At 38.9% G+C, this 12,320-nt stretch overlaps 1 protein-coding gene across 6 annotated transcripts in view; it reads right to left on the reverse strand.

The window, feature by feature from the left end:
• Positions 1-8,712, reverse strand: part of LOC125967064 (C-myc promoter-binding protein) — a 41,194-nt gene extending 32,482 nt beyond the window's left edge. For 5 of the 6 annotated variants that reach the window (XM_049717757.2, XM_049717755.2, XM_049717756.2 and 2 more), the window contains exon 1: positions 8,475-8,712. The gene's annotated coding sequence lies outside the window, so the exon portion shown is untranslated. The remainder of the gene's footprint in view (positions 1-8,474) is intronic. The other variant, XM_049717759.2, reaches the window with a different exon arrangement.
• Between the last annotated feature and the right edge of the window lie 3,608 nt (positions 8,713-12,320).

The following is a 12,320-nucleotide window of genomic DNA, read 5'->3' on the forward strand; positions in this document are numbered from 1 at the left end:
CTCTGAACGGTAGATATAAATGATCATCGATTAAGTCACAGATTAAAAATGAGAATAACAGTACTCATCATATTGAGCAAAATAGTTAAAAATTAGCTAAATAGTAATTATTATTTAATATGGATTTAATATTGTTCAATAAAGTTAAATATTTGATATTCACCCTCTTTACTGAAGAACTTGATTCAGTAAGCAGGGCATGTCTCAAAGGTTTTTATACAAAATATAACACACACAAATGGTAAAGAAAATCAGACCGATTTCTGTAAAAACATTCCATAACTACCCGAAGCCATTTCATTGAAAACAGATTTGGTAATTCATGTCCGTCTACCCAATTGAAATCGTAATCCAGAGGACATTTATGATTCCAAGCATATTGAGTAAGAGTGTGGGAACTTCATTTTATTAGCAGGGTGTGTTGGTTAACTTGCCCTTCTTGACTCAGGGAAAAGTTGAAAAATGCGAAGCAAAGACACAAAATTTTTATTTTGAAGCCCTGTGGCAATGATGTCCACAAATTGCAATGTTTGAGCATGCAGCTTTGTAAGCTTTATTCTATTGTTTTTTTAATTTTGATTTATTAGTGCACCACATTCCGAATTATTAGGCAAATGATGTATTCCTCTGATTTTTATTAATAGTCTCTGCAAATGACACTGATTGATTGAAATGATTTTCAAGTTGCCAAGTGAATCAACTACATTTGAAGTGCAACTTTCTAACTTTTTAATATTTTTCTTTCTTTTTTGGGAGGTTAATCCCAGGGATCTAAAGCAAGATATTAAACAATAAAAATATGACAAATGCTCAGGTTAGCTTTGCGCAAACTAGCAAATAGGGATCTTTGAGATGAAAGTACATTATTTTAATCTTAAACTTGCCTTGCAGTATTACCACATTTTTTTTTTTTTTAATATGTTTCGAAAACTAACACACAACACGTATAATTTAGGCAGGCGGCCATCGGCATAGATTGTTCTACCTTTCTTTGCCAGAAATCCTTTGTGTTAATAAGCAGCCTGTAAACGTTTTACGTAGCATAGTCTGTACTTAGTAGTGCCTTTCGTGTTGCTTCACTTAGTTTCAGGTCCATCATTATGTTTCGTTGTTCAGGAATCTGCTATTCTGTTGTACCTCTAAACAGGGAAGCTAAGAAAAAAAATGGTGGCTCTTGACATCCAAACAGGATATATCAGTTTCCCACAGTCAAAGGCCCACTGATGAAGGCTATAATTGCTGAAACCTCTCATTGTTCTTATGGCCGTTATGTGGTGGGCTGGATTCATACAGAATAACGATGATTCTTGGTCGGAAAAAAAAAAAAAAAAAAAAAAAAAAAAAAAATGTGCATCCACCATTGAGGGGTAAAAGACATTACGTCAAAACCTAAGTTAAAAAGTCACACTTGAATAAGATACAAATAAACCATATGCTAGTTTGGTTCTTATTTAGTTTTTACATTGTTTAATTTTGGTTTAATGTTTGCATAAGTTAATTGAAGATGTGATGGTTGTGCAAAAAAAAAAATAATTATCCACATGTTGAAACGTTAATAACGTTAATTTAATTAATTTCCATATCATCTGTCCTCATAGATTAGTTATATGACATAATGTCATTAAGTTTCAGAATCCTAAAGCCAGCCCTTCTGGTCTAACTAAAAGCAGATGTTGGGTTAGCTTGTGTTTGTGTTCTTGAGCACATTCCTTTTTACCTCCTCCATGTGTCTGCCCTGCTGTGGCTGTGCCTCGGCTCAGTGTCTACACAGCTGGAGCCCAGAGCAGTGACTTGGCTGTTAGAACCTCAACAGAGATCCATTTGGTGAGTTTTCACCAGCCCTGCTGCTTTTAAGTCAAAACAGCCACACTATCACATTGTCTCAAACAAACCTCATGTGGATGAGTGCTTGGGGTTTGGACATATTAGTGAGCTTATTTGAACTCTGCAGTGATCTTAAGTCAGCAAGTTCAGGCCGGTCAGCTTTGCACCCAGGCTCTCACTCAGCCGAGTCTCAGGTTTCTTGACCTATGGTGTTTTCACATTAGAGACTTGGGTTTTCGCTCATTTCTACACGTCTTAAGTATTGTTTGACTTGGCAAAGCTCATAGTGTCATTTAAATACAGAATTAAAAGCAAATTTTTACATAATATAAAAATAAATTCTAACAGCAACTCTCAATCATCCTTTCTCTAGTGCTCCAGCACTGGTGCAAATATTTAGCTTATGCACACGTGTCAGAAATACAGCCCAGAGGTCAGATCCAGCATGCCGCTCATTGTGGCATATCACATTTTTTGCTTTGAAATTCATTTTCTTGTGTATTTGGAGTCTCCATGGGTGTAAAAAAGTGTAATCTATCTCTCCAGGTGCTGCAGAGATACTTTTATGATCTGTTTTGGGGGGCTATGTTTTACTCTGTTCATTTTTCTCCGTTTTCTATTACGTATTTTTATCTATCACATCACATTCGTTGGAGCGGGACAAACCAAACAAGATAATGGGTGTTGCCAAATGTTTGCACAAATCCGCCATCTTTATTACTCGGAGAGACTTTTGTAATCCAAACAACTCAAGGATGCCGAAATAGAAAGATCATAATGTTCCGTTTTTGGATGCATCAACAGCAAAAAAGTTTTTCATTGTCTGAACAAAATATTCTGTTTATAACTATGTTGTGTTATGTACCAAAATACCAAGCTGAGGCTTTCTTTTAGGTCAATCAGTGTTTCCATCTGTGCTTTGTAACAATGATTGCCATCCAGTGTGATGTGGCTCTTAAGTGCGCCATGAATGAAAACGATTTAACGTCAATGATTTGGGCAAAAATTTACTTTCTATTTTGATTACTATTGTTGTTGTTAATTGATCTGTGCCAACCATGTATAGTAACAGGTAGAACAATCAATGTTCTTCCATTAGATGACAGAAAGTACATACAGGGTACGGCAAAATGATCTGACACATTTGTAGGTTTAGTAAAATGCAAATAAATTCAAGAAACAAAACATTTTTATTATTTTTTTTCGAAAAGTACATATAATGCCATTTTGTTTTGTTTCGTTTTGTTTCATTTCATTTTCATGTCACTTTTATATATATATATATATATATATATATACACACACACACACACACACATATACATATACATATACATAAAAAAAAAAAAAAACTTTTCCTCACCCCCCGTGGGTGGTCTCTTTTTCCCTTCAAGCTCGGGTCCTCTACCAGAGGCCTGGGAGCTTGAGGGTTCTACGCAGTATCTTTGCTGTTCCTAGTACTGCACTTTTCTGGACTGAGATGTCAGATGTTTTTCCTGGGATCTGTTTCAGCCACTCCTCCAGTTTGGGGGTTACTGCCCCTAGTGCTCCAATGACCACAGGTACCACTGAAGTCTTAACTTGTTTGTTGCATCTCAAATGGGCGAGATGCAACATTATATATATATATATATATATATATATATATATATACATACACATATATATATATATATATACACATATATATATACACACATACATATATATATACACACATACATATATATACACACATATATATATATATATATATATATATATATATATATATATATATATATATATATATATATATATATATATACACAACACTTTTTTTCCGAAGTACGAGTAGCACTGGAGGAGACGATGAACCTGTTCGTTCACACTCAGTGAGAGTTACCACAGGTCTTAGCACGTCCTCGGAGTAGCCTTCAGTGAGCTGTGACAGTAAACTTGTGCAAGCGTGCGGACTCATAAGGGTGGAATGATTTTTGCAACTCGTTTAAACGGTTCAGTTCGACTGTACACCCATAAAAAATGCTTTTAACCCAATCTGGGTTAAAAATTGTGTCAATTTGACCCAACTTCCCGGGTTGTTTTGCACATAAACCATTTTTTGCAGGTCAAATTAAGTTGTTGTTTTTTTTTTTTTTTTTTTGCAAAACAACCAGAGGTAAATCATGTGATATAATGTTATAGTGGTGTAATGTTGCAGCTTTGGTTTGCATTGTATTTTTAGCTGACTCAGACGCATGGTGAGCATGATCGTCATTCTTCCACCCGCCATGTGGCACTTGCGCAGGGAGGTGTTGCCTTTAATTTGCATTTATGACACGGCAGTATTTCAGCAGAGAATTCAGCATGTTCATGCTCTTATGCTTACACTTTCACTCAACTGACATAGTTGTAGTTCCGTGATTTTTTTACTAAATACTAACAGAAAGAACTGAAAATAACACCCATTATTGATGACTTAACTTGTGATGGTTGGAGGAGAATAAATTCTGAAAATCATTTTGTCTGTCAATTTATAGAAAAATGAAACCAAACTAACCAGGAGAAGCTTTATCATGCAACAAAACAATGACCCAAAACAGACTGCCAACACACCAAAGGACTTCATCAGGGGGATAAAGTGTCCAGTCTTGAATTGACCAAGTCAATCACCAGCTCTTAACACAATACAGCCTGCGGTTCACATCCGGAAGAGGAGACTGAAGGGAGAGACCCCCAGAAACAAACAAGAACCAAAGGAGGCTGCACTAAAGGCCCAGGCCTTTCAAATGAAGAATGCAACTGGTGGAGTCAATGAGACCCGAGCTTGATGCAGTCATTGCATGTAAGGGTTATGCCAAACATGTTATTCAGCCCATGTTAATTTAATAATATCTGTTACAATAATTTGGCTGACCTGAAAAGTGGGTGGGAGACCAAAATCACAATTCATAAAACCACTATTCATTGATTTATTGTCTATTATAAATTGAATTAACTTTACTATTACTACTATACAATGTGAAATAGTAAATTCCAGGTGTCTTTAAAAGGAGACCTAAAATACTTTGGAGGTAGGGTTCTGCCTCACAACTGAGATTTACTAAAACAACATACAACCAGCCAGGTAGACTGTTTCAGATAACTTGGCTCCATAGTTGGTTTGGATGCAGAATGTACAATAGAGATTAGCGCAGATTAGCAATTGCACGACATGCCACCAGTCAGATAATTGGATTGTGGAAAGCAAACGAGATTGGCCTGAAACCAAAGAAACAACTGGTGAAATCTTTAATGCAGAGTATTATCTTTTTGTATGGTAGGGAAAGCTGGGCTTTGTACCAAAATGAGGAAAACAAGGCCTTTGAGATGTGGAGTTGCAGCAGAATGCTGCAGGTCATGGAAGGACAAGATGACAAATGCTTAACAGGCTATTTGGAACAAAAGGAAGACATTTGAGGTGTATTCAGACCTGACTGTTTAGCCCACATTAATCGAACCAGGGTTCGATTGTAACGCTGGTCCGGACCTTTTGTGCAGGTGTGAATACACGCAAACGAATCCTAGTGCGGATTAAAGAAACGGACCAAAACCCACTTTGTCAAGTGGTCTCGGTTTGCTTCCAAACGAACTCTGGTGCGGTTCGCTTCAGGTGTGAATACAAACAGCGTAGATCTGAACCAACAGCACAAATATGCAGAACAGGAACGCATTTCCGGGTCTGTACTCTGAGTGACGCCCTGGTCATTGCTGTCCAATGAGAGCAAAGACAGAAAATGGCTCTGTCCGCCAAAAAGGTTCCCGACCCCTGTTCTAGAGGTACTTGTTTAATTTCTACTCCAAAAAGTTCTACCCAGCTCTACCACGCTTTGATTGAGAGCACAGCGGCCTGAGTACACCCAACTGAGCTCTGTGGCCGCTACTGATCCAGCTGGTCCATCAATAGTCAGTCTCATCTTATCAGTCCATAAAATCTTTGAAAAGTCTGTCTTCTGATATTTCCTGGGCCAGTCTTGACGTTTCAATATGTATGTTTTGTTCAGTAGTGGTCAGCTGTCAGCCTTCCATCCCTTGGCCATGTCTCTGAGCACTAAAAACCTGGTACTTTGGTAGATTGAAGTTCCGGAATATGGTAGCACTGAAGGATCTTGGGTTCCTAGTAGCTTCATGTTTGAGTCTTCTCAAATTCTTAGCAGTTAATTTGCGTCTTTTTTTTCCTGAGCACGTTTCTTGCAACATTGTTGACAATTTACAATGAAACATTTGATGGTTCTGTGGTCACGCCCCAATTATCTTAGCAAGAGTGCTGCATCCCTCTGAAAGACTTTTTTTCTGCAATTTTGGTTTTTTCAGAGTCACTTAAATGTCTTTTTCTGCCCCATTTTGCCTGAGAAAACCAAACTGCCTAATAATTATGCACATTGTGATTTAGGGTGTTGATCTGCTGAGGCCCTACCATCCCTCATAACACAAATACACATCACTTGATATGCTTGTATTGAGTAAGCATTCATGATTATAAAGCATGGAGTTGGAAAATATGCATAAAAATAGCATAGCTAGCTCAGTTAGCACCACGTACCGTCCAGAAATTTCATACCTTGGAGCCCAAAAAAGTCTATTAACTTAGTCTATTAATCATTTCCCACAACACAATGGTTGCTCATCTAAAGCAATGATGTGAGCTAATGTGAATTGTTACTGAGGACTAAATAGTTAACTCATAATTGCTCCTACTCATATGAGGGGGTTTGTGGCTTTTCATATTGTAACTTTTACAGGTGCAGACAGCTGAATATGCATGCATAATACAGTGTATAAAGCTGAATGAATGCTAATCTTACAAGTGAACAGAATGAAATATGTGCTGAATATAAAGTATTTTGTAATTTAAACCCCAATGAAAATGATTGCTTTGGCAAAATACAGGTTGCAAAGTGCTGTTTGACATTCGAAGCCCCTTTGCACCTGCCATATTGTTTGCGGCCAAGAAAGCAATGTAAATGTGTTTCACACAAAGATGACAGCCCATTGGGAGCAACTTTTGGTTCAATGTCATGCTGAATGATATATTGAATATATACCGTAATTTTTGCACTATAAGATTGCACTAATATTAGGGGGAAATCCTGTTTTGTTGACACTCACGCACGCACGCACGCACACACACACACATACACACACACGAACACATACATACACACACACACACACACACACACACACACACACACACACACACACACACACACACACACACACACACACACACACACACACACACACACATATATATGAAAATATATGTAGTATATGTATCCTTCCATCCATTTTCTGAACCGCTTAGTCCCCACGGGGGTTGCGGGCGTGCTGGAGCCTATCCCAGCCGTCATCGGGCAGTAGGCGGGGGACACCCTGAACTGGTTGCCAGCCAATCGCAGGGCACACAGAGACAGACAACCAATCTCACTCACACTCACACCTAGGGACAATTTAGAGTCTTCAATTGGCCTACCAAGCATGTTTTTGGAATGTGGGAGGAAACCGGAGTGCCCGGAGAAAACCCACGCGGGCCCGGGGAGAACATGCAAACTCCACACAGGGAGGGCCGGAGGTGGAATCGAACCCGCACCCTCCTAACTGTGAGGCGGACGTGCTACCCAGTGCGCCACCGAGCCGCCCCTAGTGTGTGTGTGTGTGTGTGTGTGTGTGTGTGTGTGTGTGTGTGTGTGTATGTATATATATATATATATATATATATATATATATATATATATATATATATATATATATATATATATATATATAGTCCACACAGGACTAAAAATCGCAGGTGTTTCAAATGAAATGTCCTAATTTCTATTACCAAACAAATAATTTTACAATATCATAAAAACCATGAAAAATCCGTAGATGAGCCGCACCAGACTACAAGTCGCAGGGTTCAAAACCTGTGCAAGAAGTCGGACTTATAGTCTGGAAATTACGGTAGTATATGTATTTATATATACAAGACCTAAGGTATGCCTAATATCAAAGCCAAGTTCCAAAACAACTACAGTACTCAACAACAAGGCTCCTTTATTACTGAATTATCAAGGGACGCTGTCTAAGACAAGTTTAAGTCTATGAAGAATGAAAGTTATTTAGCCACACAGGCAGCCTTTTACACTAAATGACTACACAGGACTCAGAAGCTCCTTGCTCACTGATTCTTCTAACAGAACAAGAGATGGATTTCTAACACCGTCACCCCAAAATAACCTGAAGCTAAGGGGGTTTACACAGTGTTTTGATGTATTTATAGCAATATACCACAACGTATTCGGGGGTTAAATAACACATCGGCGATGGAGCCATATGGGTTGACGGCAATGTTACTTAAATTCACCGCTACCAGCTCAGTTGATCTCAGCAATCAACAATTGGCGTGGGTTGCAACAACCTGTGGCACACATTGTAGGAAGGTAGCGAGGAAAGAGAGCTCGACACGCGTTACATCCTCCGCGAGAATGACAAAATTCAGTCTCGAGCCGTGACAGGCAAATGGGAGAAGGCAACGATGGTGACAGTGTGAGCGAGGGCTCGGTCCTGCGCTTTAGAGCAATTCAGTTGAAGAAAAAGGGCAGCAGCTGCACTTCGACTAACTACGTTCATCATTCCCTACTTACCCCAGTTGGAAACGTTATTTTTAGTCTTCCAGGCGCAGCTTCGTCGGGTGTCATCTACCGGTGCTATTGCATTTATGTGGTAGCCATCGTTTCGTGCGTTTATCCAGTCGTCTCACAACGGGACTGTTTTGAGTCTGGTCGAGTGAAGCGTATTGCCTCCCCTGTCAGTCACCGCGCCGAGCCGGGTCGGCTGTCCGCTCAGTCGCCATTTTGCTTGTGATGGGGAAAATCCGCTACCCGGCGCGTGCGCGCGCATGTACACAGCCGCGGCACATATGCGCACGCAGACACACCTGCGATGGCCTTATTCCGTCAGTATTGAATTTGGAAATTCATCTCTAATTCTACCACAAATTGTTTCATTTATAAGCAAGTGAAGAACAAACTACAACCCACTGTTGACAACGTATTTCACAGAACAACAACAACAACAAAAAACGCAAATAGAGATGAAGTCTAAAGCTCTTGATTGGTTGAGAGCTTCATCTTGGTGAATTATCAGGTGGGGGGAAAGAATTGGGACATGAGGTTAGAAGTGAGATATTCCCATGGTCGAATTTGACAGAATTATTTGATGATGTTGGTTGCAAAAATAAGTATGGTGAGTGAGTGTTGCATTTTGTGCCAGTCTAACAACTAGAGCTTCTGGCCTAGCTTATTCCGACAATCTGGCCCTTTTATAGGTCATACTTGCTTTTACTTTATGCAATAAGGTGGACCTGCAATTTGCTGTATTTTCTTAACATGCCAAGCATTCATTATTGAAAATACAAACAGGCATAAAAGGAGAATGAATGATGAAGCATTGTGAATTTAATATGCAGTCTGGTGCGATAGATTGAGTCTTATCTTAATTTCTTTGAATTACTTCAGATATTGATTTACATTTGTAGTTGAAAATACTAAGTGTTTTCAAGTTAAGTTTGTCTACATGAGCAAAATGGAATAAAACTATAAAGCACATGGCTGTTAGGTAGTTTATTTCGTCACTAGGGGTGTTGAGTTGACGTAGTGTTCCCACACAGTCAGGCAGATCTTCAGGATAGTCCACTCCAGAATCCTGTAAGTCCATATCACTGTGTGGGAACACTATCTGCTACAATAGTAGTTGTCGTCTTCATTTGACAAAAATCTTTCTGAAACTCATTCAAATGTTGTCTGTTTCAAAGTGTACACAAATTATGCAGTATTGAAGTGTGACAAATAAAATAATTTAAAAAATAGTTAGTTTTTCCGTCCGCTAGTCCCCACGGGGGTTACAGGCGTGCTGGAGCCTATCCCAGCAGTCATCGGGCAGTAGGCAGGGGACACCCTGAACCGATTGCCAGCCAATCGCAGGGCACACAACATACAAACAACCATCCGCACTCGCACCTAGGGGCAATTTAGAGTGCTCAATCAGTCTACCATGCTTGTTTTTTGTGATGTGGGAGGAAACCGGAGTGCCCAGAGAAAACCCACGCAGGCACGGGTAGAACATGCAAACTCCGCACAGGAAGGGCCGGAGGTGGAAGAACCCGCACCCTCCTAACTGTGAAGCAGACGTTCTAACCAGTGTTCCACGTGCCACCTTATATATGTAGGTATTTTCATGAATAAATGACTATCTAAACATTTGAAGTCAGTAATAATTAGTCCCCGAGATAAAATAGAATATATGATAATGTATGGTTCTTTAGTGCTATCTGCTGGTGGTCAAACGCAAATGCTCTCAAATGGAAGGTAAAATGATTACTGGAAAAGTGTACTGTAGCACATGGTAAATAAAAAAATAAACCATAAAAAATAATTAAGTAATCATAAATAAATAACGGAATGAACATACTATGAAACGGTTAATTTAAAATGTTATTAATTAATCAAACATTTCATTCATTACTGAAATATATAATAAATCAAATAAATAAATAAATGAGCTGAAGGAATGAGGTCGAAATACAAAAAGTCCTGCCTAGCTACAAAAACAGATATGCTCAAACCTCATTGAATAAAGTACATAAGCAGACAAGCATATTCACATATTAAATAAATAAAAGAAACATTTTAAGCATATAATTATACCTACACACCAAATCAATAAAGAAGACATAACTAGACATTTTTGATAAGTGGTAATGAGAAAGGTTTTTATAACTTTATGATCTGAAATATATTTCTGAGCACTTTGAAATAACAAATGTCTTTTGATATATTGCCTAAATAGCTTAATGAACCTTAAGAAACTGTTTAATGCATGCCTGATGATTTTCTAAATCACAGACACTGCCAAAGTCGTCTAAAAATGTTCAGTACTTGATTGTATCTTATGTTTTGACTAATGCTAGACGCCAGTTTTCGATTACTACTGAACGTTCTGGACAGAGGGGAATATTTTGCCTAACAAAGAAAAGATATGGTTGAAAGCATGATTAAACTGAGAATATGATGACGTTAGCAAGTACATGGAGATCAAAAGAACACACTTTGCATAGTCAGGGAACAGTAATAGATTAATGATGTCACAGCCAAACGCTCACATAATTTTGTACAAAATGACAAAATTGAAAGAATGATGAAAGAATTAGGTGAGACAGTGTATGTGCAAGAATGGAGGAGAATGTTTACAGGAAGGTCACTTGGAGATAAAACCAGCAGGTGCCAGAGGGAGACAGCCCAGCCAAAGATGATCGTCAAGGCTGAAAGACGGAAAGGAAAACAACAGCCCCCACACATCGAATCACCCATAATCAGCACCCAACCCCACGGAACCAGCTCTCACCGAACCAGCACCCACTCCCATGGAATCAGACTCTCCTGCGAACTTGCCCCGCCCCAAAGACTCATCACCTATCAAACTCGGCCCACACTGGCATGTGCAAACTGAATATAAACTGACCAAAAACGTTGAATGTTGCCTTTTCTGAATGGAGACTTTCCGCTCTTGAAAGGCCCAGCGCTGTATTGTACTTTCCTGAAGACAGAGCTTTTTGAACAAGAATTGTGATTGAACTCAACCAACCTGTGTAAGTCTAATTTCTGCTTCAGTGTCTTAGCATTTTCCTAAATCTGAAGAAATCAAAGGAGCACGCAGTGAGTAAATTGGATAACAGGTGATTGGCAATGGCTTTTGCCGTGAGGCGCAGATAACGCGCTCCCTAAATTGTGGACAAAATCCAACAGAACCATTAAATAATTAAATGTATCATCAAAACATTTAATGGATGTCTTATTAGTTAAATGTTTCCTGTATTAATTAATAATTTTCATGGTCCATGTTGCATTGTGTCATGAATTTACTTTAAACACACACTCGCCCAACAAAATTTGGTGGGCAGGTTCTAAAACCTTATTTGTCGGCGTGCTCATCAAATCAAGGCAAATCGATTTCAGAATAATAGATTGATGCAAAGCGAGTGGAATAGACATACACTGATACGATGGGTAGCGCCATTCCCTTCTACGATGATTTTAACACAAAATAACTATAAACAAACTTCGGTATTTGAATACGTGAAGCTAAGAAGAAACTTCAATGTTTCAGCTGCTCTTCCACTATACCATCAAACACTCACCACAACATATGTCCTCAGATATCTAAACAATGATTGTAATGGTGTTTTACGGGTCTTAAAGTAGCACTGCGAAGGATTCCGTTATTGTTGATTATGGCGGCACCTAGCACCAGCTGATAGAAATTCTCACCAACAGAAGATATCGACCAACAATATAAAATTAATTACAACAAAAAATATATTGCTGGACAAGGCAAATGTGAATTTCTACTGACTCCTGCCCAAAAGGGCGGCAACTGGAGGTAGGGTGAGTGAAAACCGTGTGGTAGGTACTACTGAGATTTATAAGCATTAA

This window comes from Syngnathus scovelli, chromosome 4, assembly GCF_024217435.2.
Source record: "Syngnathus scovelli strain Florida chromosome 4, RoL_Ssco_1.2, whole genome shotgun sequence".
In the NCBI taxonomy this organism is placed as follows: Eukaryota; Metazoa; Chordata; class Actinopteri; order Syngnathiformes; family Syngnathidae; genus Syngnathus; species Syngnathus scovelli.